This window comes from Haliotis rubra, unplaced genomic scaffold (assembly GCF_003918875.1).
Source record: "Haliotis rubra isolate DU_JTF1 unplaced genomic scaffold, ASM391887v1 Scf190, whole genome shotgun sequence".
Lineage (NCBI taxonomy): Eukaryota > Metazoa > Mollusca > Gastropoda > Lepetellida > Haliotidae > Haliotis > Haliotis rubra.
Window position 1 is genome coordinate 410,924 of NW_025765892.1, and position 17,297 is coordinate 428,220.

A 17,297-nucleotide genomic window follows, 5' to 3' on the forward strand; every position below is an offset into this window, starting at 1 on the left:
GATGTTTATGTTACGTTTTTCTGTCCAAATTAACACACAAATATTATGTTTTACAGACCTAGACTCTAGTACTCATTGTAATAACATTCAATCTACACAGTTAGTGCTAAACAGCCCAAAATGGCCAGAACTAGCAGCCAGTTCCTACTATAGAATGACAGCCAATGAAATCACGCTCTGTTGGTTCCACTGCCATAATAACAGACATCTATTATTGCGTATTCCCTGACATCAGTCGCAGGCAGATTCTATTTCTTGTGATAACTTTGAAGATATGGACCTACGTTCTTTGAACATGGACCGATATTAAATATCATATATCTATTCAGATAATGTTCTCTCATAACTCGATGTTATCCAACCCTGATAATATGTTACCAAAATAAACTCTCTGCAGACAACGACAACTCGTCCCCTCCTGAAATGATGCATTCAAGCCATACAATGTCCATGAATGAAGAAAAACACTGACTTGTGAATACCCGTTAACATGCCCTGTGAATACCTAAACAATGGTCTGCGGAGAATAAAGCTCGTCCACAAGGGCCTATATCCTATCATAAAGATAGCTCCTGATGCTATCTACTTTCCATCATCTCAGGTGAGACTGACGGGAATGTCCTCGTTATCTCACCTGTCTACAGCAATCACAGATTCTATCTTACCTGTCGACAGGTAAGCAGGGTGCCGTCAGTGTTCAGGCTCCACTTTGTGTGCAGGTATTTGTGTTGACATCAGTAAAAGCATAACAGTGTTGGCAGCCATGTTTGTGAATGTTCACACTATACATACATGCACTAGACATATCACGATCTTGAAATACACACTCTCCAAGGCGAAAAACACAATGGTGAATCTAATTGTGCAGACATTTCCCATAAATAATTTATTTGCCCGAGCCATGTCTGCCCAAAAGCTAAAATGTTCATCCCTAATAAGACACAGTGGACGATAAATTTGCTGAATCCAGCTTGAATATTCCATGTTATCTTAATGACGTGCCAAAATGTACCACCCCATCGGAGATACAGACTAAAATAAATTGAAATGCACAACCTCCTCCAAGTATATCTTGGTCTTGTTTTCTCCACTGCTTCCAGGAAAGCTGGAACTGACATAGGTCTGTTTAAGTGTCGGAGGCAGAACAAACATGATACCTTTAGGAGATAAGCTAATTCTCGTCACCTCATTGGAATTCATTCTATTTATTCATTAAATGCAGTCTGTGATCTCAGCATGGCTGTCTGATAACATTAGATACACTAGAACAGAAAATAACATGAACTAAACATTGTAAAGGTTACACAATGCAAATACAGTCAGGGACCAGTCTATACTGGACTAGCTAAAGAGCAGATATGGTTTATATACAATAAATCAATTAACCTGGACTGCATCCATAATCTACATTCTTCCAAAAAGTTATAAAAACTTGAACACCAACAAAATGAAAATTGAGAAATATAAAAAATTTACACTTTTTTCATCTGTTCGCATTATCAACAGTATTGATATCAGGCCTTTCAACTCCTAAATTTACTTTTTGATAAAATGATTCACAATAAAAAACAACAAAGAAATCAACAAAGCAGGCAGAACTACTATCTTTAAAAAATTGTTTAATTTTTTCAAAACATCTCTCAACAATTTGATACCCAAGAGCATGATCCTCCCATATCAACAAAATATCGCCAGTACACATATTTACACTGTTTTCCAAACAACTAACTGCATTATAATACGTTTTTCATGACTTAACACATCTACAACTTACAACAGACATGATTTAGTAAATACCCATCATTCTAATACTGAAGTGTTTTCACAGAAAGCTATAGAGCTCGCTATCCCAATAAACAACGGTCATGCTATCTGTAAAGGGAGAATGTACAAATACACTCTCAATTTTTTACCCACTTGAAAAACACTTAAACACACCCCTCTAGTGACTCCGGACATATCCAAGCCTCAAAGCCCCACTTAAAGAACATATATTCATATGTAAACCCTTTTTGAATGTTATGAAAGGACTTCAAAGATCCAGTTCCTGTGTCTCGCATTTTTGAGTTCACCTGTGTTTAAATAAATAATGTAGAATCGTCTTTTTTATAAGCTGATTCATATCTACAAGACTGGAAAATGTTTTGATAAGTATGAAATTGATAACTAGTGGTATTCAGAGAGGGGTAGAAGTGGTTGGGGTGGGGACAGAGGAATGGGAGACAGGGAACCTAAGGGATGGGGGGGGAGTATGATCTCAGGCTGAAAGGTAGGAGTTATTTTTTCAATTGTTTGACTCACTATATCTTTCTGAATATTGTTTCATAATATAAACAGTATAGTCACATGATGACCTCATCGACATGGTATAACATACAGTAATATCACATGATGACCTCATCAAAATGGCTATAACATACAGTATAGTCACATGATGACCTCATCAACATGGCTATAACATACAGTAATCACATGATATATTGTTATATCATAATGTAAAATCACATGATGACCTCATCAAAATGGCTATAACATACAGTATAGTCACATGATGACCTCATCGACATGGTATAACATACAGTAATATCACATGATGACCTCATCAAAATGGCTATAACATACAGTATAGTCACATGATGACCTCATCAACATGGTATAACATACAGTATTATCACATGATGACCTCATCAACATGGCTATATCATAATGTAAAATCACATGATGACCTCATCAACATGGTATAACATACAGTAATATCACATGATGACCTCATCAACATGGCTATATCATAATGTAAAATCACATGATGACCTCATCAACATGGTATAACATACAGTATAAGTCACATGATGACCTCATCACCATGGTATAACATACAGTATTATCACATGATGACCTCATCAACATGGTATAACATACAGTATTATCACATGATGACCTCATCAACATGGCTATATCATAATGTAAAATCACATGATGACCTCATCAACATGGTATAACATACAGTATTATCACATGATGACCTCATCAACATGGCTATAACATACAGTATAATCACATGATGACCTCATCAACATGGTATAACATACAGTATAATCACATGATGACCTCATCAACATGATATAACATACAGTATTATCACATGACCTCATCAACATGGCTATAACATACAGTATAATCACATGATGACCTCATCAACATGGTATAACATACAGTATAATCACATGATGACCTCATCAACATGGTATAACATACAGTATAATCACATGACCTCAACATGACATACTCATCAACATGGCTATAACATACAGTATAATCATATGATGACCTCAACATCATAAGATACGTATAATCACAATGACCTCATCAACATGTTATAACATACAGTATAATCATATGATGACCTCATCAAAGACCGCCAACAGCTTTTCCCTTAGTCCTGGCCTGACCAGTGTTGCCTTGTGCTAATGGATAAATCATAAAATGTTGATGATCTAAAAACCACAGGAGATCAAAGCCATCATAAGGTTATAACTACAATTTTATGGTTAATAAAATATGTCTGAACTGACAAAGCAATTGGGTGAGTGAGGTGTCTGATGTTATCAGAAGTACTTTCAACAACTCCATGATATGGAGTACAATCAAAGTCAGGTCAAATTGTACCCATGTGCGGAATTAAACCCAGATTTCAGTCTGACAAGCCAACTCTATCTACTGTGCTAACTTTCTGCCCTCAAGCTAAAAGGATATAAAAAAGGTTTTTCCTAATACTTCAAAACCATTAACCACGACAGTGTTGGAAAACAAACTGTAAACATGGTAAACATTCCATTTTGGGGTCTTATTATGAGTCGCTTTTTAATCAAAACAAACACATTTTGTTTTTTTGGTGTGGAACAACACTCAAGACGTCAACTTGTTTACTTCGATAAAAAGCCATTTACATGGGAGTGTGATGTCATCCCCCCATTGTCCCAGCTTTTTTGCCTCTATTCATTTTCTCAATATTTACCGGAAAATGTCAGACAATTTTTTTGCAGATAGCATCTTGCTATTAGCCAGGTCTACACAAACAGAAAAAAGTTCATATTTATGGACAGCATCTACTCTCTAAAAGCTTAAAAAACAGCTCTTGTCATTGAAAAAAACTATTTGTCGGAAAGATCCCTTTTTATCCCCCATCATACAAAACATCCTTTGAAGAGTTTACATGTTCATGAAGTCAAGGTTAAAAAGTGTAGATTTCATTTTTAAACAAAGTAAAGGTCAAAAAAGTAATTATCACCAACATCGTTAATGAGGCCAGTTTTTACTGACCTTGAAGCAAGGTCAGCAAGAAGAAAGACACTGATGTAATTGATGGTGGGTTTTCAATTTCAGTGAAATTCCAGGATGTAGTTTATTCGTTTCCTTCAATTAATTTATGAGCAAGTTTCTTCACAGATCTGTGAAAATGTGTGTTTGAAGAGTAAGTTATGATGTTGTTACTTATGTAATCACATCCAGATTCAACCCCACACTGCTAACAGAACGTGCATTCATTGAAATAATCTCACCTCCACGTTATCTTGCTTGTTTTCATTCGCTTCAGCAGTTGTTGCCAATACACAGTCATTATCAAATGTATACGCGGCTCTATCGGTGATGTTTCCAAAAACACCCAAAACGCCCATTTTCCATTCAACGATAACACTTGAAATCTTGCCCTGACGACCAAATACATTTACAGGGAGCCATTTTTTCTCCTTCATATCAAGAGAGCATCCCACTTATTTTACTTATCAATATAGGTAGCAGGCACAGTCAAAACCCGCCCTCACAAATCTTGGCATTTGGGATAAAATGATGTCAAACACCTTGCCGTAATAAACATACCCCCCAGATTTCTGAAACTGTAGCTTTGTGTAGTAAACATGCTAAATGTGAACAGACTGTTAGGCCCCTGCAAACGGTCAGGGTTTATTCTAAAAGTTGGAATAGAGAATGAAATCCGGCTTGGTGCCAGCTAACTAGATAAAGGATGTGGGTCTTATCTCTGGTATTAAGAGATAGGATAGCGAGTATAAATGATTAGGCACTGGAAACAGCTCATTACAGACGGTATTGTCGGCAAATTATTGCTCCAGCAACTGCTGCCACATTACCTGCATATGTCAATATGTCAATATGGCAATATGACAATATGGCAAACAAACTCAGCATTTTGTTTATCACACTTTCAGTTCAAAGGTAGGAAATAAATCAAACTTTCATCAACCTAAACATATTTTGATTTCACCTTTAAATATCTAAAATATCAACAAAATGAGTATTCATATTTTTAAGTCAAAACTGTAGAATTATGTTTTAATAAACTTATTTCAAAAAGTCAAGGGACAATTTCTCAAATTCTTTTATAATAGTATTATGAAAATATTCAGAAAAATATTTCTAAAAAGTTTACATCTCTGAACTTGACAACAAGCTGTTATTTGTATCATTTGCCAACTTGAAACTGTACCCACTTGCTTTCATAAGGATGCAATATTTTGAAAGACCTTCTGTTGGCTAATATTTAGTCATAAATAATCCATCTTTAACAGATGCTGTATGTTTTTCCATGGTTTATCAGATGGTATTGAAATAACACTTTCTGCCTGGCACCTGTGCTGAATCCCTAGTTAATCTAATGAAGGTGAATTAAGAGCCAAATTCTACCTAGTACATTTATGTCTAACACCACATAGGTATCATCAAAATTGAAATGAGTAATTAAACTTTACATAAACATCTATCAGCACTCCTTAAGTTTACGACAGGAACTATGCCAATTACCAAATGAGGCGAGCCTTGAAATTAAACAGTCTTGTGAAATGGTTGTTTACATAGGGCTGTACTTAAAGAATGTGTTGCTTTAATCAAAGCAAGCTCTGAAAATATATGGAGGATGAAATGTGTCTTAAATAGCTGTAAACTTATCTCAAACAAACCTCACCAGTCGTGACAGGTCCATCACACTTTCATTCAAACTTCATACAAAAACTCCTATTTGGATTTTCCACTGGAAATGCGATCAAATTCTATTTAAGTTATATTCTGCATGTTTCTCAGAGGATAGAATCATTTTTCCATCTGGTTTCAGATCAAAGGAACATTTCATAAATGATATAACTAATTCCAATCTGAAATCCCTGTGTAAAGAATTAACACAAATCAAATCTGCAATTTGTGTCAAAATAACCCATTTACCAACATTAAAATATGGCAAGTAAGACCATTTAAATAGATTTGCGGAGAACTCGTATCTCGCACCTAGTTCGATGTTCATCAAAAATATATTCGCTTGATCAACTTTTTCACACAAAAGGACACATCGACCATATCAATGATTCTGCTTCTCGCATTTTTCAATATGCCAGCATTAAGAAACTTGTTACACAAAGGAAACGCTCTCTGCGATCATCGGCAAATCGAAAGGGCTGATGAAGCGTGAAACTTTCAACATCTTCCATCATCTGCAGGGAAGCCTCCGAATTGTGCTTTTGAATTGAACTAACTTGACGAGGACTATACTCAATACCACAAATACCCCATAATACAGCCTATTCTCATATCGAATCTCCTGTGCAGAACGTCCGAAGGGGATGGGTAGGCATTAGCTTTCCTATGATTCACGCTGGCTCATGTTCTGCAATAAAAATATCCACTCCTATGAATAATTTTTTGTTGACAGGTTTCCACATGAATGAACTGCGATCTGCCTTTTGGATCCAAATTTGAACCCGGTGACCTGATGACTTTTTTTTTTCGCGTATTGAGCCCTAAGTTGCGAAAGGCTTCGTTCACTTTTTCAGGGTTACTATATTCTTACTATTATTACGAATATGATTATCTGCACACATGTTTGTTGTATTATCCTTGGCTGCGAGATATGTAAATTGCATTAAGATTACAAGGGACGACACAGAAAGTCAGTGTTTAAGCTAATCTGAGCCTGTTTTTGTAAACCTATTCCGCGACTGCTTATAAACGATACAAACAGTTCCGTCTTGTATTAAACAGAAAAAAAAGTGTTCCGATTGTACAACAGTAAATACAGAGTTATTATGCAAAGAACAGACTTTTATTATGCTGAACGGTTCTCCAGCCTTCGAAGAAGCCAGAATTATCCTGGGAGGGTCTCAGAATATTAGTTACCTCCCTTTGAAATTGGAACTCTTTGGAGCAAGAGTGTAAAGAAATCTGACAAAAGGAAAAGCTGGAAAAAATGAGAACTGTATACTTGAATTCACTCCCAAAATTACCTAAAACTTGTTCGAAAATCTATTTAAAAAACTGAAAATTGCATTTGTCAGCATAAAAACTGAAAATCTGTCACTTTTCATTAAGTGTCTAGCCAGGTTTGAAATCAAGAAGAGAACTTGGAGAGAATTCAACACGTTCTCCGATTTTTCGCTAGAAGCTTCCTTGCGTTTAGGCACCAACTAAAGCAGCCAGCTGAATGAGCCTTGAAGGGTTCACATGTAAAACAGATTCACAAAGTTTAGGTTCCTTTGGCTGATGTCAGTGAAGGAGCTTTAAGTTCGTAATTCTATCCTGAAATAATAAACAGCAAACATCTGCATGTAGGAACACAATACCAACCTTCCTCCATGACAAGTTTTAAAAACACCTCTAAGAGAAACATGTCAAAAAGTTTGGAATAATGTAGCAACTAAAATGACTATTTCTACAGGTAACGCGGATAATGGCCGCGGTATGAAAAGTCCACACCTGGGCTAGGCTGCACAAAGCTGTCTTAGTGGTAAAGTAGCCATAGATAGAAGAGACAGTGGTACTATGTTTATAACACATCTCAGATAAGATCACAATAAACTCCCTTCCCAACACCTCTCTAACCATAAATAATGTTTTTAACAGGCCATAATTTTGTTACAAAAAATAAGTAAACATCCAACCTCTAATCAGCCAGAATATTTGAATGTCCATATTCCTTAAATATTCCAGACAAAAACTACAACCAAACTAATTCAGTTCCTACCAGTTTCATTTCAGTCAATGAAGTTTCCCAACACAGATATAGTGTTAATGATGACAGAAACTAAATAAATTAGTGGGTCCAGCAGTATAAAATATATACAAGCAAGGTGTACAACCCTTCACTGCCAAGTAAACACAGAATTAAGCAGGCTTTTCTCAGACCCTATACTCAATTTGCTCATCCAGTCTATGTTTCACAAACCAGGGCTCCAGATAACTTTTAGGGGTGTGAGTGTACTTACACATCATATTGCAAGTGGAGGTGTACTGAAAATTTTGAAGGAGTACTGACATGTTTTTGTGTGAGCGAGTTGGTGATGTGGTTTGTCTGGACGATTCATCGATCACTATTTCCAACCATGAATTTGTATTTGAAGACGCATGAGAAATAACTGAGCGATCGTGTGATGTGCGAAATGTCAGGTCTGACTGGATATAAATAGGAACAGTGTAGTTTTTAGCCAATCGAAAAATAGTGACGCATATCGTTGCATGGCAACGCAAGGGATTCCTACTGTCGGGGTTTCCTCATGTGTCAAATCGTGTTTCGCAAAAGAAACTTGACAAGTATTTATCCGAAATAGATTTCCATTTGCACGATACACACAGAAATTAAATGTTAGACGTACAATGGTATTTATGTGCATACACGATACGCTTGAAATCTTATATTATGTCGTACTTAATTGATTTTGAGGCGTACCTTATCTGTAGCCCTGCAAACCATCCAATATCCAATCTACTCATGTAACCTATGTTTCACAAACCATCCAATATCCAATCTACTCATGTAACCTATGTTTCACAAACCATCCAATATCCAATCTACTCATGTAACCTATGTTTCACAAACCACCCAATATCCAATCTACTCATGTAACCTATGTTTCACAAACCACCCAATATCCAATCTACTCATGTAACCTATGTTTCACAAACCATCCAATATCCAATCTACTCATGTAACCTATGTTTCACACAAACCATCCAATATCCAATCTACTCATGTAACCTATGTTTCACAAACCATCCAATATCCAATCTACTCATGTAACCTATGTTTCACAAAACCACCCAATATCCAATCTACTCATGTAACCTATGTTTCACAAACCACCCAATATCCAATCTACTCATGTAACCTATGTTTCACAAACCACCCAATATCCAATCTACTCATGTAACCTATGTTTCACAAACCATCCAATATCCAATCTACTCATGTAACCTATGTTTCACAAACCATCCAATATCCAATCTACTCATGTAACCTATGTTTCACAAACCACCCAATATCCAATCTACTCATGTAACCTATGTTTCACAAACCACCCAACATCCAATCTACTCATGTAACCTATGTTTCACAAACCATCCAATATCCAATCTACTCATGTAACCTATGTTTCACAAACCATCCAATATCCAATCTACTCATGTAACCTATGTTTCACAAACCATCCAATATCCAATCTACTCATGTAACCTATGTTTCACAAACCACCCAATATCCAATCTACTCATGTAACCTATGTTTCACAAACCACCCAATATCCAATCTACTCATGTAACCTATGTTTCACAAACCACCCAATATCCAATCTACTCATGTAACCTATGTTTCACAAACCACCCAATATCCAATCTACTCATGTAACCTATGTTTCACAAACCACCCAATATCCAATCTACTCATGTAACCTATGTTTCACAAACCATCCAATATCCAATCTACTCATGTAACCTATGTTTCACAAACCACCCAATATCCAATCTACTCATGTAACCTATGTTTCACAAACCATCCAATATCCAATCTACTCATGTAACCTATGTTTCACAAACCACCCAATATCCAATCTGCTCATCATCATGCAAATTATGTTCCGTAAACAGTAGCCAATAGGACTCATCAGGAAGATGTTGTTTGAGCATTCAAATGTACATCTTATTTTGAAATAACACTGATGCATTATCAAATTTTAACTCACATTGTATTTCAAACCCCTATAACCCCCTTACAAGTGTTGGAGGAGAAGATTACACCAAGCTGAAGATGCACTCACATCCAACCTCAGCAGATGTTTTGGTTTTTTTCCAATTCAGAACATATTTAATGTCAGGAAACAGTTATTTTGTTAGAGATCAATAATGGACTTGAACTTTAAAAAACACATAAACATTTCATATCTGTCGGTAACACAAAGGTTACGACTCTCTGGCAGAAGTAAACTGTTAGATCTGGCAGTATGACGGTAAACGAGTGAGTGAGTGAGTGAGTAAGTGAGTGAGTGAGTGAGTAAGTAAGTGAGTGTGAGGGGTGGGTGGGTGACTGAGTGAGTGAGTGAGTGAGGGGTGGGTGGGTGACTGAGGAGTGAGTGAGTGAGTGGGTGAGTGAGTGAGTGAGTGAGTGAGTGAGTGAGTGAGTGAGTGAGTGAGTGAGTGAGAGGAGTGAGTGAGTGAGGGTGGGTGGGTGGATGAGTGAGTGAGGGGTGGGTGAGTGAGTGAGGGGTGGGTGGGTGGTTGAGTGAGTGAGTGAGCAAGCAAGTGAGAGTGAGTGGGTGGGTGAGTGAGTGTGAGTGAGGAGAGGAGGGAGGAGGGAGGAGTGAGTGAGCGAGCGAGCGAGCGAGTAGGACTACCCCCCACCCGAAAGAACATCTGGCCTGTAAATTATTGAGTAAACCCTCATCACAATGTTCACACTATCAACCTCTAGATGCCCTCACAGCCTTGACCTCAGCTCTGTTGCTGGCACAATAATATTGTATAACACAAGTATAACACATGATCTGATTGTGTCATCTCTGTGACACAAACCATGTATGAAATGTACAGTCATCTGCTAAAGTAGGCATGGCGGCGAGGAGCTGATACACTACCACAATATGTCTTTAAAACCCTCTGTAGACAATTCCTTCTTTCAAATTCTATGACTTTAAAATTCTTGCATAACACACAACATATTATTAGAGGTGAAGGACATCTCAAACATTAAATTACTCAAGTCGACATCAATATTTCATCCAGTTCATCCTTCATAAGTCCCTCGGTGACTGTTAAAGATGACAACAGGCTTGCAGCTAAAATTGCAGGCCCCAAACCCCAAAATGACAGTAGGCTTCCCTTGTTATGGCTGTCGTGAGATTTGGTATAATTTAACAGGACAAAGGACGACATGGTAACAATGGAACACATTCCTTTCTCTTGTACACTATTGCGACATAAAACAGGTATTCCCATCAACTGGAGATGATTCATCCTTTCTAAACTGTTGTCATCGGAAATATACTACACATACTGATGGCAAGAAATGGCTTCCAATGTGAGGCATATATGGGCCGAATTTAGGACTTTTTCATAAATAGGCTCAGATCAGCTTTTCAAGATTCATAATTAATAAATGATCATGTTGATCTCATATTTCTTTTCATTTAACCTACTTCAAGTGAGCTACCAGCTTTACCAAAGTGAGCTACTGGCCCTATCAAGGTGAGCTACTGGCTTTGTCACGGTAAGCTAGCTACTGGACCTATCAAGGTGAGCTACTGGCACTATCAAGGTGAGCTACTGGCACTATCAAGGTGAGCTACTGGCCTTGTCAAGGTGAGCTACTGGCCTTGTCAAGGTGAGCTACTGGCCTTGTCAAGGTGAGCTACCTGCCTTATCAATGAAAACAAACATGTAATTCAATTATTTCAGGTGATTGTGAACATCAATAACTCCCACACTGACAGGGACCTAGTTGTGTCAAAGGCTCCACCCCAACACCCTTGCAGTTAAGTGCCTGTAATCCCAAAGACTGGTTAAACAAACATATTTACTGTAATCCACAACATGATTCAATTCCACATGGTAATCTCCACATTCCAGCCTTGCCTACTGGTAAGTTGTGTATCCGCAATATATAATTTGAGATCAGGGAGTACATATATAAATTATCTAACAGTGTTAAACAGCCCTGTTCAGAATAATGACACAAAGTAGCAAAAGACACACACAAAACCCAGAGGCTCAATACATACAAACAATACTTTACTGTCTATATGCAACACATATAGTGACATACATGTCATTCAACTCACACTGAACCTCATTCAACACAAGTCTCACATTCATCATGCACAACCCCCATTCAACATGCATACAACAAACACATACATCCCCAGGGGTGGAAATAACTTTAAAATTGATAGTGTACGCCGGTACAGTGGCACATGTAAAGTCACTTGCCCTGATAATCATACCGACCATTTTCTTGCTGATTTTTTAAATAAACAACATAATTAACATTGGAAAGTCAACTGGACACCAGTACAGTGTGATATACAAATTTGCTTGCCCGACAGTAAAAAACACTGGACTCGGACGTCGGGCAATGGGTTATTTCCACCCCTGATCCCATTAAACTCACACAACTCCAATTCAACACATCCACAATCCCCATTCAACACATGAACAACACATAAACAACAAACAATATGCCCATACGATACACATACATTCCATTCAACACCTGACACATTCAACACCCATACATTCCATAAATCACAATCATCCCATTCAAGACACACAATACATATTCAACACACACATACTCCATGTACAACACACTTCACGCCATTCAACACACATACATCCCAAAAAAAACACAATCCACATTCAAAACACATACACCCCAAAAAACACAATCCACATTCAAAACACATACACCCCAAAAAACACAATCCACATTCAACACACATATATCAAACAAACAAAAAATCCACATTCAACACACATACATCCAAAAAAACACAATCACACACACCCCAACAAAACACAATCCACATTCAACACACATACACCCAAAAACACAATCCACATTCAACACACATACATCCCAAAAACACAATCCACATTCAACACACATACATCCCAAAAACACAATCCACATTCAACACACATACATCCCCATAAAACACAATCCACATTCAACACACATACATCCCAAAAAACACAATCCACATTCAAAACACATACACCCCCAAAAAACACAATCCACATTCAACACACATATATCAAACAAACAAAAAATCCACATTCAACACACATACATCCAAAAAAACACAATCCACACACCCCAACAAAACACAATCCACATTCAACACACATACACCCCCATAAAACACAATCCACATTCAACACACATACATCCAAAAAAACACAATCCACATTCAACACACATACATCCCAAAAAACACAATCCACATTCAACACACATACATCCCAAAAAACACAATCCACATTCAACACACATACACCCCATAAAACACAATCCACATTCAACACACATACATCCCAAAAAACACAATCCACATCCAACACACATACACCCCAAAAACACAATCCACATTCAACACACATACATAAAAAAAAACACAATCCACATTCAACACACATTCACCCCAAAAACACAATCCACATTCAACACACATACACCCCACTCACAAAACACACGTTACACCCATTCAACTCACAATGACACCACCATCGCCCCCCAATGACCCTGCCGTCCCTCCCTGACAAATAAGAGACCTGATACTAGTTGAGTTATCTCCCTTGTCCCTGGGGGTAGGGCAGGCTGGACAGCATATCGTTATCTGTCCCTTGGGGTCCAGTCACAAGCAGATTACCACCACATTGCCGCGACAATGAGAGCGCATACCAATAAATACATCCATTGCAGCACTGATGGTGTGGTGTGCTGTTACTGACGACTGATATAATGCAGAGCATGTGAGGACACATTAGTCACTGACCGATGCTTTAAGTGACCCACTGTAGCAATCAGCAGTAGGGATACAGCTCGGAAGTCTCGCAGAATATGAACCGATATTCTGGAGCCAAGGCGAAAATTCAAACTTCATTACACTGGCGCCATTTGTAGCAGGTTGTGTTCATTGGATGTTAACTCAAAATTTGATAAACATATTCATCATAAGGACAATTATTCAAATCATAATGAATAGTGATCCTTGTAAGACATACTTGTGTTTATTTATATCATATATCTATTTTATTATCTAATCATTATGATACTTTTTCACAGTTTATTAATTAATGGATATCTTTTTTTCATACTGGTCAAGGAAACTTGCATGTGATGATAAATAAAATATTCATGTTCATGATTTTACCATAAAAAAATAACATAAATTTTAAACTGTATTTACAGAGCAAACATTCAGTTTACTGTTACAAGAATAGCCAAGTTTTGGTATTTCCCAATCTCAGAATCACCCATATCTAAATGGCACAAGAACTTTCTACAAAGGAATTTGAAAATTACATTTTAAGTACAGATGGAAACATTACCAGCTAATCATTTCCAATATCATTCATCTTTAATACTAGCAATTCTCTTCACATCCACACTGTACTGGTACTATGTGCCAAATTGCTTTGTAAATTGAGCCACAATGTAATTATGTTAATTATTATATGAATAATTATTTACACATCATTAAATTTCACCATGACAACCTTTCATGGTGCTGAGAGGTCAGTAAATCAATGGTAAAGGTCATTTTCTCCAATAAGCCAATCTCTTGCAGATCAGCATGTACTTTTCTTAGATATAAATCAGATAAGTTTGACTGAATAAAGTAATACCTTCATTAGTATATGAAAATCAAAGCGCCTTTGAGAAGCCGAGCTGGATATTGGCGTTATACAAATGTTAGTATAATAATATGAATTATATTTATGTCTTCTCAAATATGAACATCAGGAAACAATTTTAATAATTCTTTTTTTATTTTCCTAGAGTAGAATGGCAACACTGTAAAGAATTATCAATTTTGCATCATTCTTAATTTTTTTGTTTTTACTGAATACAAATTTTTCCTGAAACAGCGAAAGAGTCGAAATTATAACATATAGAATGTTTTACTGTTAAAATTTAAAATATAATAAAATACTAGTAGTCTATAGCTTTGGTGATAAATGTTTCCTATGGTTGAAATCAAAATAGCCCTTGCAGCACATATCAGTGTGGGAGATAGAGTTTTGACAGAATAAGGTTGTGTTATTGAGGAAGAATTGTTATCCTAACAATCTCTTACTGCAGCCAATCATTCTAATGTCAGGTGCTACACTGTCTCACTGTTCATGTTTCAGTCTGCTTCTGAAATACCACTAGTTCAGTATAAATACAACCAGGCAGGTCTGTTTACAGTCCAGGTGCAAACATTCATAAACAACACACTACAGAAACATAATTTTGAAAAATAAAATAAAAGCTTGACTGAGAAAATTAAATTGAACTATGAAAACATTCTCTTATTATTTTATTTACTTTTAGGTTTTTATTTTAGACGAATGCGTTTGTGTTTTAAGTAGATTTATAATATACATTATTGCAGTTTAGTCGTTTTTTATTGATAATTGGGAATTGCGAAGGTCAAAAGATCTAAACGTATGAAATCCGTTGCTATCATTGCTATTGTTACATTCACATTGTAAACTGAGGCATAGAAGGCTGTTCGCATACAATCCCACACGTCTTGGCAATTCCACAACGTCTAGGTGATATCTGTCTCCAGCTCGCCGCTACACGACCCGTTCCCGACTTCCAGGAACCGCCTCGCAGAGGCACATCTACAGTACCAAACTGACGCTTGGAAAATGGGAAAATGAAATGATAGGTGCCTGGGAAGCACATGTACACCCAACCCCACCATAATGGAACAGTTAACTACCGCTGACCACCGGTCAGATAAAAGGGAAAGACCGACAGCCGTTGCATAACCAATATAGCTCCCGTAAATCCCTGGTCGCGAGCTTGGCACGTGGGCTCCCTTCTACAGCCTGTGAAAGCGTTCCGTTAGCCAAGCTCTCGGTAAATACCGCTGTCAGAGGCATGCTAAAATAACAGAATATCTCTCGCGGCTGTGTTTGATTAAATATGGACAAGCATGCCTTTCTAAATCTTTCCTTAGTGCTATATCCCAACCTTGCGATAAAGGTGGAGTGTTTTGTTGAGACATCGAAGGCTAAAAGCTTCGCACCGCACTGTCTGACGGGTAAATCCTTTCATAAACATAGAGTCAGGAGGCGATGGAATGATAAAACATGGTCAAATTTAACCCGTGGCTAGCTGCTATGATAAGAAACACGTTGACTTACCTTCTTCGGAAAGGTTTCACAAGATACTCCGTTAACGATACACGTAATTCCTCACACTGTGAGATCTTGTCAATGTTATTCAGTCGCCTTCCGAGTTGAGCGATTCATCACTCGAGGACCAGAGGTAATTTAAAATCCGTTTGCAATATCGCAAGCCTTTGTGATGCACTGAATCTTCTTGTCTTGCAAGAATCCAGGAATTGTTTGGGATCACATTTTCTGAAATGAGCAAAATATATCCGGATAAAAATCCGTGGTGACTACACGAACATCGCGGTGAATTCAGTGTTAAATCCCTGCTTCTCCAACCACCATTCACAAACACCACAAATCCGTGTATATAATCAGTGTTGAACGCTGGTCGTACAAATTCCCATACATACACAACACTTTTGCGTAAATAACCTGTGCCAATACGCATAAAATGGAAAGAACGATACACTCTTGCCGTATGACAACAGAACTCTTCCTCGTGGAGAGAAACAGTCTAAGCAAGATTGACAGTCGCTCCGCCCCCTTTCAGAAGCGCAACGGATGAGTGAGCAATGATATCCAATAGACAGTGTCTCTGCTCGTTGCTATGGGTGACAAGCATTCGCTGCACGCGCAGCCAAGTCTTTGAAGTCAGCCGATTCATCATCCTGTACGCTGCGGATTTGAGCAGATACTCCCGAATACCTAACAGAGAATTAATGAAAAACCCAGTTTGCAGATAAAAGCGGTGCACACTAAATCCACCGCTCGGTGAGGTTTGGTACAATGCCGATAGGACTGTGTAACATAGACTGGATATGCTTCCCAGATTGTGTTTATGTGAAGAGATGCTGTTCGACAGTACAGATAACTTTGGACTTAATGCCTTACCTTTGTGTATATGATATGAATTTAGCGCGTCCGTTGTACTGAAATGGTATGAGTCATTGTATATAAATATTAGTATTGATCGGGGGTATTTTATCAATCCTGGATTCATCTGGAGACAGTTATTAGAGGCAGGTGTTGTGCCAGTCGATCTGGTTCCATTGTTTTGTTTTCCATAGTGTATGAGTACGTTTGAAGTTGTTGTTTTTACAGCAAGGCTTATAATGGTTAATATACGGAAATTACTT

General features: G+C 37.5%; 1 protein-coding gene across 1 annotated transcript in view; it reads right to left on the reverse strand.

The window, feature by feature from the left end:
* The window catches only part of LOC124274405 (roundabout homolog 2-like), a 310,106-nt gene extending 293,430 nt beyond the window's left edge, over positions 1-16,676 (reverse strand). Inside the window, 1 exon segment of the mRNA XM_046709782.1 lies at positions 16,189-16,676. The gene's annotated coding sequence lies outside the window, so the exon portion shown is untranslated.
* Between the last annotated feature and the right edge of the window lie 621 nt (positions 16,677-17,297).